The sequence below is a fragment of the Mustelus asterias genome, chromosome 10 (genome assembly GCF_964213995.1).
Source record: "Mustelus asterias chromosome 10, sMusAst1.hap1.1, whole genome shotgun sequence".
NCBI lineage: Eukaryota > Metazoa > Chordata > Chondrichthyes > Carcharhiniformes > Triakidae > Mustelus > Mustelus asterias.
Genome location: NC_135810.1, coordinates 74,754,449 through 74,767,994, shown reverse-complemented (window position 1 = coordinate 74,767,994; position 13,546 = coordinate 74,754,449). Strand labels below are relative to the sequence as shown.

Below are 13,546 nucleotides of genomic sequence, written 5' to 3'. Positions count from 1 at the left end.
AAAAAGGTTGCCTCTCACTCTTCTAAATTTCAATGAGTACAGGACCAACCAACTCAATCTCTCCTCATAAGAAATTCCCTCCATGCCCAGGATCAAAATCGTCACCTTCTCTGGACCGCTTCCAAAACCATCATACCTTTCCTTAGATAATTGGACCAAAACTGTTCATAGTTTTCAGATGTGATCTAACTCGTGCTTTGTATATTTTTAGCAAGACTTCCCTATTTTTATACTCCATTCCCTTTGAAATAAAGGCCAACATTCCACTTGCCTTCCCTATTTCCTGTTGAACTTGCATGTTAGCTTTCTGTGATTTATGCTCGAGAATCCCCCAAATGCTGCGGCTTCCTGCAGTCTTTCTCTATTTAAATAATATTCAGCCCTTTATTCATCCTATCAATGTACATAACTTCACATTTTCCTACATTATATTCCATCTGCCAAGTTCTTGCCCACTCACTTAACCTGTCTATATCCCTCTGTAAACTCTTGGCATCATCTTCACCACTTGCTCTCTCACCTATTTTTGTGTCATCTGCAAATTTGGCAATAATACATTCGCTTCCCTTTTGCAAGTCATTAATATATATTGTAAATAATTTCACTCATCCCTGTGGCACGCCACTAGTTACTTGATGCCATTCTGAAAATGCCCGTTTTATCCCAATTCCCTCTTCTATCAGTTAGCCAATCCTTTGTCCATGATTATATACTACCCCCAATACCATGGGCTCTTATCTTATTAAGTAGCCTTTTTTGGAGTACCTTAATGAATGATTTTTGAAAACCGAAGTATATTACATCAACTTTTACTTTTCTGCCCGTTACTACCTCACCACCTCAAAGAATTCTAATAAATTTGTCTGACATGGTTTCCCCTTCATGAAGCCATGCTGACTCTAGCATTTTCCCAATGACAGATGTTAAGCTAACTGGCCAATGGATACCTATTTTTTTGTCTTCCTCCCTTTTTGAACAAGGCTGTTACATTTACATCACTGAAATTCAAAACTGCCAGAGTACCCCTGAAAGCGAGAGCGAGCGCCACTCACAGCTTTCGCTAAAACTTCAATTTGGGGGACCACAATTTTTTATTCATTCTTTGGGTCTGGGCATTGCTGGCTAGGCCAGTATTTATTTCCCATCTCAAACTGCTCCTGAGATGGTGGTGAGCTGTGTTCTTAAACCACTGCAGTCCCTGTGGTGTAGGTACATCCACAGTGCTGTTAGGGAGGGAGTTCCAGCATTTTGAACCAGCAACAGTGAAGGAAAGGCGGGCAATACATGTCCATATCAAGTTGGTGAGTCTTGGAGGAGAACATGCAGGTTCTAGTAGAATCATAAAATTCCTACAGTGCAGGAGGAGGCCATTTGGCCCATCGTGTCTGCACCAATCACAATCCCACCCAGGCCGTATTCATGTCACCCTACATATTTACCCTGCTAATCCTCCGGACACGAGGATCAATTTAGCATGGCCAATCAACCTAACCCGCACGTCTTTGGACTGTGGGAGGAAACTGGAGCACCCAGAGAGAATACCCACACAGATATGGGGAGAATGTGCAAACATAGGGCCTGATTTTACCAAAACTTTGCGCCCGTTTTCGGGTGCAAAATCGCGGTAAAGTTGGGCGTCGGGCCGATACCGTGATCTGCACCCGATTCCGAGCAGATCGCGGCTTTACCAACACCCGATTCGGGCGCAGGTCCGGCCCGCACCCGAATCGGGCGGCCCGACGATTTAAGTGTATTTGTATGTATTTAAATCGACTTAAAGAACCGCGCGCCCAACTCTACCGCCAAATCCCACTTTACCGTCTTCTGGCCCGTTCCGCATCCGTGCTGTAAGCGACCTGCAAAATAAAAGTCTGAAGTCGTCGCTGCAGCTTCTGAAGAGCGGAGTCAGAGACTGCAACGGCTCTCTGACCCAGGTCATCCTCTTGGGGGGGGCGGGGGGGAAAGAAAGAGAGGGGAGGACAGGTGGCTGCCACTCTGCGGCCGATCCCTCCTCCCGGAGTGGATGTGTGGCCATGCCATCCCACAAAACCCTTCAGGATTAAGCGATTCCTCGCTAAGAAGATGAAGCAGAACCGGCCGATTCCACAGTGGATCCGCATGAAAACCGGCAACAAGATCAGTACAAGTCCAAGAGGAGACACTGGAGAAGGATCAAGCTGGGCCTGTAAAGGGATACACCATCACCGGTACACTACCAGCCACAGCCATCTCTCCCGCTCCCTTGCCCCTGCAGGGAAGAGTAATGTGTGGCTGGTAGTGTACCAGTGATGGTGTATCCCTTTACAGGCCCAGCTTGGTCCTTCTCCAGTGTCTCCTCTTGGATTTGTACTGATCTTGTAGCCGGTTTTCATGCGGATCCACTGTGGAATCGGCCGGTTCTGCTTCATCTTCTTGGTGAGGAATCGCTTCATCCTGAAGGTTTTGTGGGATGATATGGCCGCATGTCCACTCCGGCAGGAGGGATTCGTTCCTCCGGTGGGGAGGAGGGATCGCCCACAGAGTGGCGGCGGACCACCCCCCCCCAACCAGAGGATGATCGTCAGAGAGCCGCTCTCTTCTTTTCTTTTTCTTTCGCGCCTGGGCGCGTCTGTCAGATTTTTTTTTCGAACTGCACATGCGCAGTTCAGAGCTCCGATCCGTCAGCCAGCGCTAAGCCCCGCCCACAGCGCGAATCAGACCAGAGCCGGCAAAACGCGTATGGGCGCGCTGGAATGAGGATTCCAGGCACGGATCTATTTGATGCCCAGATTCGGCACTTAGACTCAATGGTAAAATCAGGCCCACAGACAGTGACCCGAGGCCGGAATTGAACCCGGATCCCTGGCGCAGCAGTGAGGCAGCAGTGCTAACCACTGTGCCACCGTGTTCCCATGCGTCTGCTGATCTCGTCCTTTTAGATGGTAACATTCATGGGTTTGGAACATACTTAAGGAGCCTCAGTGAGTTCCTGCAGTAGATCTTGTAGACAATACAAACTGCTGCTACTGTGAGTCAGTGGTGCAGGAACCAAATGTTTGTGGACAAGATGCCAATTAAACAAGTTGCTTTGTCCTGGATGGTGTCAAGTTTCTCGAGTGTTGTTCTGGCTGCACTCATCTAGGCAAAGAGAAAGTATTCAAATCATACTCCTGACTTGTGCCTTGTAGATGGTGGACAGGCTTTGAGCAGTTAGGAGGGGAGTTACTCGTGCAGGATTCCTGGCCTCTGACCTCCTCTTGTAGTCACAGTATTTATATGGCTAGCCCAGTCCAGTTTCTGGACAATGACAATTCCCAGGATATTGATCGTGAGCGTTCAGCAATGGTAATGCCATTGAATGTCATAGGGCAATGCTTAGATTCTCTCTTGCTGGAGGTGGTCATTTCCTGATACTTGTGTTACTTGCCACTTGTCAGTTCAAGCCTGGATTATTGCCCAGGGTTTGCTGCATTTGGACATGGACTGCTTCAGTGTCGGAGGAATTGTGGATGCTGCTGACCATTAGCAAACATCCCTACTTCTGATCCTATGATGGAAGGAAGGTCATTGATAGTGCAGCTGAAGATAGTTAGATCTGAGCCCCTACCCTGAGGAAATCCTGCAGCTTGGCCCTCTGTGGTGCTACTGAGCCACTCTTGGTGATGGGCATCAAAGTCCCCCATCCACAGTACATTCTGCGCCTTTGCCACCCTCAGTGCTTCCTTGAAGTTGTGTTCCACATGGAGGAGTACTGATTCATCAGCTGAGGGGGGACAGTACGTGGTAATCAGCAGGAAGTTTCCTTACTCAGGCGTTTGACCTGGTGCTATGAGAGCCTTATTGAGTCTAAGTTGATGTTGAAGACGCCCAGTCCAACTCCCTCCATACTGTATACAACTGGGTCACCACCTCTGCTGGGTCTGTCGTGCTGGTGGGACAGGGCATACCCAGCGATGGAGGTGTCTGGCACATTATCTGTAAGGTATGATTCTATGGGTATAATTATGTCAGATTGTCACTTCGTACTATAGAATAGAACAAAAAATATTAATTGTGAGGAGTGTGCAATACTTGCAGTACATGGGACATCAAATTGATAAAGAATTGTGTCCGATATGCATGCCAGTTTGGAAAAAACCACACAGCAGCATTTTCTGACAAGTCAAAAATGGATCAAACCTCAACATTCTTGTTTTAAAATTTCTTTCGTCATGATCTCTACCTTGCTAATGGATTTTTTCTTTTGACGCGTCAATGCATTATTACGATTATTTAATTTTGTTCAAGGCAGTTAAAAATCAGATCAAAAGTAACATTAAGACTAAACTTTGGAACGGTGTTTTCCTTTGTGGGTGAGTCCAGAACTAGGAGGCATTGTTTTAAAATTAGGGATCGCCCTTTTAGGACAGATGAGAATGTTTTTCTCTTGAAGGTTGTGCAACTTTGGAACTCTGCCTTAGGAGGCATTGGAGGCGGGGTCACTGAATGTTTTTAAAGCAGATAGATTCTTGTTAGGCAAGGGAGGTCAAAGGTTCAGGGTAGATGGCAATGTAGAACTTGAAAGGCCATTGGAGGGACCGAATGGTAAATTTCCATTTCAGTTTGTCTGTTTTTATGTTCAATGCAAATATCAGCATAAATCATTCGATACTTCAGGGAGCATACAAGTTATTACCATGAAAATGACATGATAAATGAACAAAGGTTCAGGGTTACATACCCTGGAATATGCAGAAGTTGGAACAACTTTGTAATGGGAGTGGAAAAAAACAGAAGCAAATCAGAGGGAGGAGAAATATGATAAATTGGCATGTTGTGGGGGTGGTGGGCAGGACGGAAAGCAGATAAAGGTGAAAATAATTTAGGGATTCATTGTTTTCACTCCAACGCAAGTAATTTTAAATTACAATGGAATATTAGACTACATTATTTTCATACAATCATGGAGATGTCTATGATAGGAGTAAAAAAGCCACATTGGGCCTGATTTTACCAAATCGCGGTAAAGTTGGGCGCCGGGCCTATACTGCGATCTGCACCCGATTCAGAGCAGATCGCAGCTTTACCGACACCCAATTTGGGCACGGGTCCGGCCCACGCCCGAATCGGGCGGCCCGACGAATGAAATGCATTTGCATGCATTTAAAATCTACTTAATGGACCGCGGGTCCAACCCTACCGCCAAATCCCACTTTACCGTCTTCTGGTCCGTTCCGCATCCAAGATGAAGCAGAACCGGCCGATTCCACAGTGGATCCGCATGAAAACCAGCTACAAGATCAGTACAAGTCCAAGGAGACACTGGAGAAGGACCAAGCTGGGCCTGTAAAGGGATACACCATCACTAGTACACTACCAGCCACAGATTACTCTTCCCTGCAGGGGCAAGAGAGCGGGAGAGATGGCTGTGGCTGGTAGTGTACCCGTGATGGTGTATCCCTTTACAGGCCCAGCTTGGTCCTTCTCCAGTGTCTCCTCTTGGACTTGTACTGATCTTGTTGCCGGTTTTCATGTGGATCCACTGTGGAATCAGCCGGTTCTGATTCATCTTCTTAGCGAGGAATCACTTCATCCTCAAGGTTTTGTGGGATGGCATGACTGCACATCCACTCTGGTAGGAGGGATTCATTCCTCCGGTGGGGAGGAGGGATCGCCCGCAGAGTGGCGGCAGAACCGCCCCCCCGACCAGAGGATGATCGTCAGAGAGCCGCTCTCTCCATTTTTACCCCCGCTAACTAATGGCAGTAAAAATAGCCCATCTTGTCTAAAAAAATTATGAATATCCCTGTTCCCACTCAGTCTGGAGAATAATGAATATCTGCAGCAGATCATAAAAAATAATCTCTAAGGGTAATCAAGTGACTCCAAAAGAGGAAATGAAATCAATGGTAGCTAGGAGTTTGGGGAAGTGGCAAATAAGTACCATAGAAACAGTATATTATACCATATTCCCACAATCTGTTACATACAGGTATCATTAAGTATAAGAAATTCAATATTTACTTTCAGCGGAGCAGACCTCACAGTGATTGATTGAATCAAATATCAAAATTTAAAGAAAGGGTATAGAAGGGTGACAACTGAATAATTTTCCAAATCCCTCACCATTGATGTGACAGTTGTGATTGTGACAAAGCCCGAATGGATAGAATCAAATCCAAAGAAATCTGTTTATTCCATGATTATATTAAACAGTTAGCAATTCATTCTAAAAGTGGAGGAGAGAAAGAGGACTACTGCATAAATGCCAACCTCGAAAATTAAGCTGATGAACTTCTTCAAGCTGCAGACTCTGAAATAATTTTCATTTACAATTAGTCTTTAATAGAGCATCTCAAGGCACTTCACACATGTGCAATAGGACAATTGACTGAGCCAAGAAAGGATAAATGAGTTAGATGATTAAAAGCACGGTCAAAGAAACAAGAATTGAGGAGTGAAAGGTCGAGCTGGGAGAGAATTCTACAGCTTAGGCCCTAATAGTTGAAGGGATGGTTCCGAATTGTGGGATGAAGACGTGTGGAACTGCCCTAGAGTCCAGAGCTCGTGTGAAATAGATTTATACTCCACAATTGAGGAAAGAGAAAATAAAGTGACATTTGAATTTTTAGAAGACCAAAAAGTCTGCGCTTACAAAAGATGGAGTGGATATCCACTCCATCTGACGAAGGAGCAGCGCTCCGAAAGCTAATGGCATTTGCTACCAAATAAACCTGTTGGACTTTAACCTGGTGTTGTTAAAACTCTTACCGTGTTTACCCCAGTCCAACACCGGCATCTCCACATCATTTTATGCAGAGACAGTGGCCGAAATTTTACTGCCACGTCTGCCCCAGAATTGGGGCGGGTGCAGCTCGCAGAACGGAATTCTCCGTTGGCCTTGGGTAGGATTTTACGAGCCTTGCCCAAGCGAGTACAAAAAATACTGGCTAGTACCTCTACCTAACCTTCGTACCTATTCCCTTACAACCAACCCTCAAGTTCAAGCTAACACTTCTCTTTCATTCCTTACTCAACACTTCTTCTTTCCCTCAAACGGTGCAATCCGCTTCTCCCACCCTGAAATGTGTCAATCCCAGCTTCCTCTTCCTGTACTCCCAAAAGTGCCAAAACCAGTTTCTTCCCTCCAGAAAAGAAGTTTCTTCCCTCCAGTTTCTTCATTAACTCTCCTTCCAAAGTTCTGTCTCCAGCTTTTGTCTCCAGCCCCAGATTCCTAACCTTCCAAGTGGTAAAACCCGCAGCACCACATAACTTATGGCAGAGACACCAAAAAGTAGGAACTCTGGCAATTTTGCTTTCCAAGCTGATATTCATCTGTTAGCACAGGCACCTGAACAGCATCCTCAAAACAATTATGTTTGGCACATAAAAAATAATAATTAATTTTTAAATGAAATGTGCCAAATCCAAAAATGTCAATACTTCAGAGAAATTGATATTTTAAAAAAGGCAGTAAACATCTGTTATCAATTAAGCAGCCAATTGTGAAGGAATTTCCTGCTCACACCTTCTTCTGTTGGAGCTAGCTCATGCCAGGATAGTTTCACACACGTCAGCAGCCCACCAATCACTCAACTGACTGGCCACACAAGCTATACAAGTCCTATCGTGTCATGTAGGCTCTGCCCGAGCACAATCCCTTGGTTTATTGTCTGCTGATGCTTCATCCCGAACTGTTTTCATGGCAGGTTTTTGTTTGGAATGGCTTGCCATTACCTTCCGCACTCAACAGCATGACAGGAAGGTTTAAGTCCCAAGTCTTCTCAGCAGGAACAGGAATCAAAACCATGGTTTCGGCATAATCCTGAACCATACATCAGCCATCTAGCCAAACAAGCTAAGGGGCCTGTATGTACCAAGTGCTATTACGTCATTCTACCATGGAGCAGCTCAATACTGTTCTTATCCACATTTGTATTTAGATATCGGGATTCATGTGCTAACAAATAGCAACAAGAAATGGGGAAGATTTTGCCTTCCCTCATCTACAGGCACTGCAATTAATTCCAACATCCTCATCATATAATGGACTCTGATCAGTTCATTGTGCAGAATGGAATCAATATGGCTACTTTTGCCTTCAGAAATTAGGCCCATCATAGACATCTTGTTGGATTCAATTACATCAGTCACTTGAAAAGTATCTCACATTTATAGGAGTTGATTCTTAATTGTCTAAAATCTGCATGAACGATAATGGAATAATGGAATAAGTATGAAAGCCATTATGATCTGAAGCCTTTTTCATTTTATTGATCTTTCCAAAAGGAATTATGAATGTGGGTTGGATAGAATCATTAACCTACTTAATTCCACAGTAAGGTACGTGTACAGAATAACAGTTATTAGATACCATTCATTCAATAGCTCTTGCGCAACAAAAGAGCTTCCCTACTCCACTTCAGAGTAATTCCATAAAACAATGAGATTGCTTTTAGTTCATTAAAGCATATTCAACTTTTTTTTTACAACCTTGAAGAATAATCATGTGTGTCACCATCAGGGAAATTATCCTTTTATTTTAATTATTCCATTTACTTTTATAACAGAACTTTGCTGTGTTTGAATGTTAACTGTTGTTAGGAGTCAGCAAACAAAAGGTTGTAGGATAACAGGAAGGAAATAGCCTTGTATTCTGCAGCAACAACTTCACATTGTTGCCGCTTAAGGGATAAGCTGACTTGTGCACATCCTGCTCCTCTGGAGAGAAATATAAGCATTCCACTCGGAATCAGCACTAAGAGTAGAAAGAATACAAAATATCTTCTGAGGTGGGGGACTTCAATGCACATCACCAAGAGTGGCCCAGTTGCACCACTACTCACCAAGCTAGCAAAGTCTTGAAGGAAGAATTAGGCAGGCTAGGCCTGAGGCAAATGAAAAGAAAACCAAGAGAAGAATTATACTTAACCTGATGCTCACCAATCTATCCTTTGCAAAGGCATCACTCTTTTACAGTATTTGTAGGAACAACTGACACGCAGTTCTTCTGCAGATGAAGTTCCAACTTTACACTGAGAATACCCTCCATCATGTTGTGTGGCACTACCACTATGCTAAATTGGGTAGATTCTGAACAGATTTAGCAGTTCAAAACTGGGCACCCATTAAGGACCCTGGGCCATCAGTGGCAACAAAATTTTGTTCCACGATAATCCATTAGCTCAGAATCAGGCTTATTCCTCATTCTCTCATCAAGCTCGGGGAAATCAAACCTGGTTCAAAGGTGTGCAGGTGAGTATGGCAGTCGAGGTGCCAGACGCACATAAAAAGGAGGTGCCAATCTGTTGAAGCTACAACACAGGACTAACATGTGTGCGAAACAGAAGTAGCATGCAACAGACAGAACAAAGTGATACTAAAATCAACAGATCAGGGCAAAGCTCTGGAGTCATGCTACATTCAATCATGAGTGATGGCAGACAATTAAAACAACTAACCAAGAGGACACTCTGCAAATATTCCCATCCTAAATGATGGGGGAGTCCAGCACATCAACGCAAAATATATTCTTCCGCCAGAATTGTTGAATATTGCCTTCTCCTGAGGTCCTCACGTTCATAGATCCAAGTTCTCGGCCAATTTCATTCACTTCTCCATGCAACGTTAAGAAATGGCTGAAAGCACTGGATACATCAAAGGCTATGGGCCCTAACAGCGCCCTACTGCAATACTAAAGACAGATACTTCAGAACATATCACACCCCTAACCAAGCTTCTCCAGTTCAGCTGCAACATTGGCAACATGTGAAAAATGTCCTGCCCACAAAAAAGAGAAAAAAATCCAATCTGCCAATTACCACCCCATCAATCTATTCTCATTCATCAGAAAAGATATGAACGATGTCGTTGATAGTGCTTTCAAGCAACATTTACAAACCACAACTTGCTCAGCTGTACTCCAGATCTCATTACACTCTTGGTCCAAATATGGACAAACGTGCTGAATTCAAAAGGTAAGGCGAGAGTGACTACCCTTAACATCAAAGCTGTATTTAAACAAATGTGGCATCGAGGAACTGTAGCAAAACTGAAGTCAATGGTAATCAGGGAAAAAAATCTCCAGTGGTTGGAGTCATATCAAGCACCACGGAAAATGGTTGTGGTTGCTGGAGTCCAATCATCTCAACCCAGGTCATCACTGGTTTTCTCCCACAGTCCAAAGATGTGCAGGTTAGGTGCATTGGCCATGCTAAATTCTCCTTCAGTGTACCCGAACAGGCGCCGGAGTGTAGCGACTAGAGGATTTTCACAGTAACTTCATTGCAGTGTGAATGTAAGCCTAGTTGTGACTAATAAATAAACTTTATTTGCTGAGAGAGTTAGTTGCAGTTTGGACCTGGTGCATGCAATTTGCAACTTACTGAGAAAAGTTAGCCAAATTGCCTGCACTGTGAGCAGGCAAAAAGCTAAATTCATCATTTGCCATGTGGAATGTGGCAGGCCTTAATCACTATTTGGATTTCATGAGGGAATATAATCTGGAAGATTGCCTAATTTGAATCTGGTGGAAAAATCTCCAGTGGCATTTGCAGTCTTTTAACAAAAGAAAGCTACCAACAGTTCAGCCTGGAAGTATTGTGAACATGGAACGACAGTCAGGTAATAAATGAAAGTCTTACCTCAGAATAGCTGGAACTCAGGAGAATTAAAGTATTTTTCAGAGGACTATGGCAGACTTCTGTCTGGCCCTGACAGAAATTAATTACTCGAGCTATCATAAGACATAAGAAAATTCTTGGGGAAACTAAGAAGCAAATCTGACTGTGTATGTAGTTATAAACCATAGTGTTCACTTAATGGCGCTTGTTATGTTGAAGTCTTTGGTATAAAATAAAGATTGATTTCATTTTTAAAAAATGAAATCTATGCTGTAGTTCTTTTGGTTAAAACAAGGCATTCTGATTTCTCTTTAAATGCTAATGGCCCCTAACTGGAACACAACAATACTGATGATTACAGTATATTCAGTACCATTCCTCAGGTACTGGTTTAGTCTATTGTGCATGCAGCAAGACCTCAACAATATTCAGACTTGGACTAATAAGTGAGATGTAACATTTGTGCTACACATGTGCCAACCATCTCCGCAAGAAAAATCTAACCATCTCTCCTTAGGGAACAATGGCATAACTTGCCAAAAAAACCAACATCTTGCGGTTTACTGTTCACCAGAAACTTGTAAATGTTGTGGCCACTACTCACCAAGGGTAGTAGCATGGCGGGGTTTCTACAAGCAAGGAGTGATGTTGCGATAGAACACCAAGTCAGGGAACCTGTCAGCCCATGGGCCCCTCCCTGCATGGAGCAATGTCTTTGATAAACTGAAGGGGTGCTGTCAGATACCATGACGCAAAGGAGAATGCATTCAAAAAGCAGGGCTTGTGAATGGCAATGACGCAGGAGCTGCTTGAAGCCCAAGGATGGTGAAGGAACCAGGAAGGGAATTGGAAACCTATTCAAACCAACTAGTAGTACCTTTGAGTTGGAGAAGCCTCATGTGAGTGAGAGAGTGAATGATTGCATTGCAAAGTCAAGATCCTGAGTAGGACAGAGATCTGGAGCATTGACCAGTGAACATTTTCTCTCAATAGTTTGTTTTTGGAGTTACACCTTCCCTTGACAGTTGATACCGCTTTGGTGCCAATGGAATAAACAGACCTTGTTTATATATTTTGTGCATTCCATGTGCTTCAATCACAAGTTGCAAAAAGCAGGTCAGAGGCTGAGAATTCTGAGATGAGTAACTCACTTCTCGTCTCCCCAAAGTCTGTCCATCTACAAAGCACAATCGGGAGTGTAATGGAATATATTTCATTTGTCTGGATGAGTGGAGATCCAACAACACTCAAAAGGTTTGATATCATTCAGCATAAAGCAGCCCACTTAATCAGCATCCGAGTACCAATTTATATATCCCCTCTCTCCACCACCGACACTCAGTGACAGCAGTGTGCATTATTTAGAAGATACGGATCCATAACGCTCTTAACAAAATTGCCCGAGAGAACAGACAATCGCAAATACAGGCGGCCGTTAAATTCTGATTTCCATTCTTCAAAAAAATTCTCAGAGTAAGGAGATTAAAAACACACCAGCATTCCTGAGATTGAACATTAATAATCCATTTGCAATACAGTGCTCCTGTTACAACAGCAGCAGCAACATTGCCCAGCTCCCTGGCCAGAACCAAGAGCCTTCCCAGCAGTTTGCTCAAGTTCTGGGAATGACTCCGCTGGCCAATGACCTGGCTGACACATTGGCATTTAGACCAGATTTCCAACATGCTGTTGAATAATCGCGAAACTAAACAGCTTCCCCATTTCTTTAAAAGCACAAACACATTGATTTTCACCCCATTCTGTAAACTGTTACTCCCCCCCAAACAACAACTTACCAGCGGCAAGAGTCCAACTCAATCCAACTCGTTTCAGCTGGAAGTGTGCATAAAAAAACTTCCGCGACTTTTATTCCCACCACGTCAGCCGGCTGTACAACCATGTGATTCGGAGACACCAATTCCCCAGAGTTAACAGCAAATAAAACAGCAACAGCCAGTCACAAAGCACTGAGTCCAGGGCAATGTCTTTCCCTCTCTCTCCAGCAACGAGGGATTCGAAATGTTCTTTTCTGAACAGGAAGCCGATTATTGAAAGCTGCTTCCGTCATTGTTAACTGGTTTTTCTCTTGAATTGCATAACTTTTTTTCAAACGATGTTTCCCACTGTGATGAAGTCACACATTTCAGGCTGAAGTGCCATAATCTCACCCTGATCTGGCACTATTTGGCGTGTTGCTTTTCAAGTGGGATATTAAGAACATAAGAACACAAGAAATAGGAGCAGGAGTAGGCCATCTAGCCCCTCAATATTCTTTAGAACAGCTGTAGCCAACTGCAAAACTGAAAATATTTTGGCTTTTGAGCCACCGAGCTAAACTTCCCACCAGTTCAGTGAATTCTAGAAGAAATCTTATGTTTATACCATGATCATAACCACTTGTATTTGGAATTTTTTTTCAAGCTGCCAAGATTGAAGAGACAAAATATGCTGAAACAGTACAACAAGGAATATTAAGGCACCTTCCACATTCTTAATAGTTCAATCAAAATCTTTGTAAGAAGCTCCATGATGTAATAAGGTGGAACGTCAATGTGTTACTTCTTGAAAAAGACATTCATAACAAGTTATTATTCACCATTTGAAAATTGATTGGTGTTTTCTACACATGGTCAAAACTGACAATCCCATATTCTCAATATTTTCATACCCCGTGGAGAGTTGCTTGATCACAATTAAGTTTCCATTTAAGAACAGCAGTGATACAGAACAGTCCTAAGAGACCATTTGGAGATTGATCATATCTAATTCCTAATAGAGACAAGTTCCTATCAAAATAGGGTTAAGTATAACATTTGCTACATGTTCTGCAAAGTCAAATGAATGTTCCCCTCAATTTGAAAAAAAAGACAAATAGTGTGTGTAATTGAATTGTCATTTACCAGTCCCTAATCTGAAATGTGTTGAGCTCCATCACACTTGTTTTTTTCTACATCTGTTATTTGTCT

General features: G+C 43.3%; 1 protein-coding gene across 2 annotated transcripts in view; it reads right to left on the bottom strand.

The window, feature by feature from the left end:
• The window catches only part of LOC144499681 (interleukin-1 receptor type 1-like), a 53,860-nt gene extending 41,419 nt beyond the window's left edge, over nt 1-12,441 (bottom strand). The window contains exon 1 of one of the 2 annotated variants that reach the window (XM_078221949.1): nt 12,377-12,441. The gene's annotated coding sequence lies outside the window, so the exon portion shown is untranslated. The remainder of the gene's footprint in view (nt 1-12,376) is intronic. The other variant, XM_078221950.1, reaches the window with a different exon arrangement.
• Nucleotides 12,442-13,546: the final 1,105 nt, after the last annotated feature.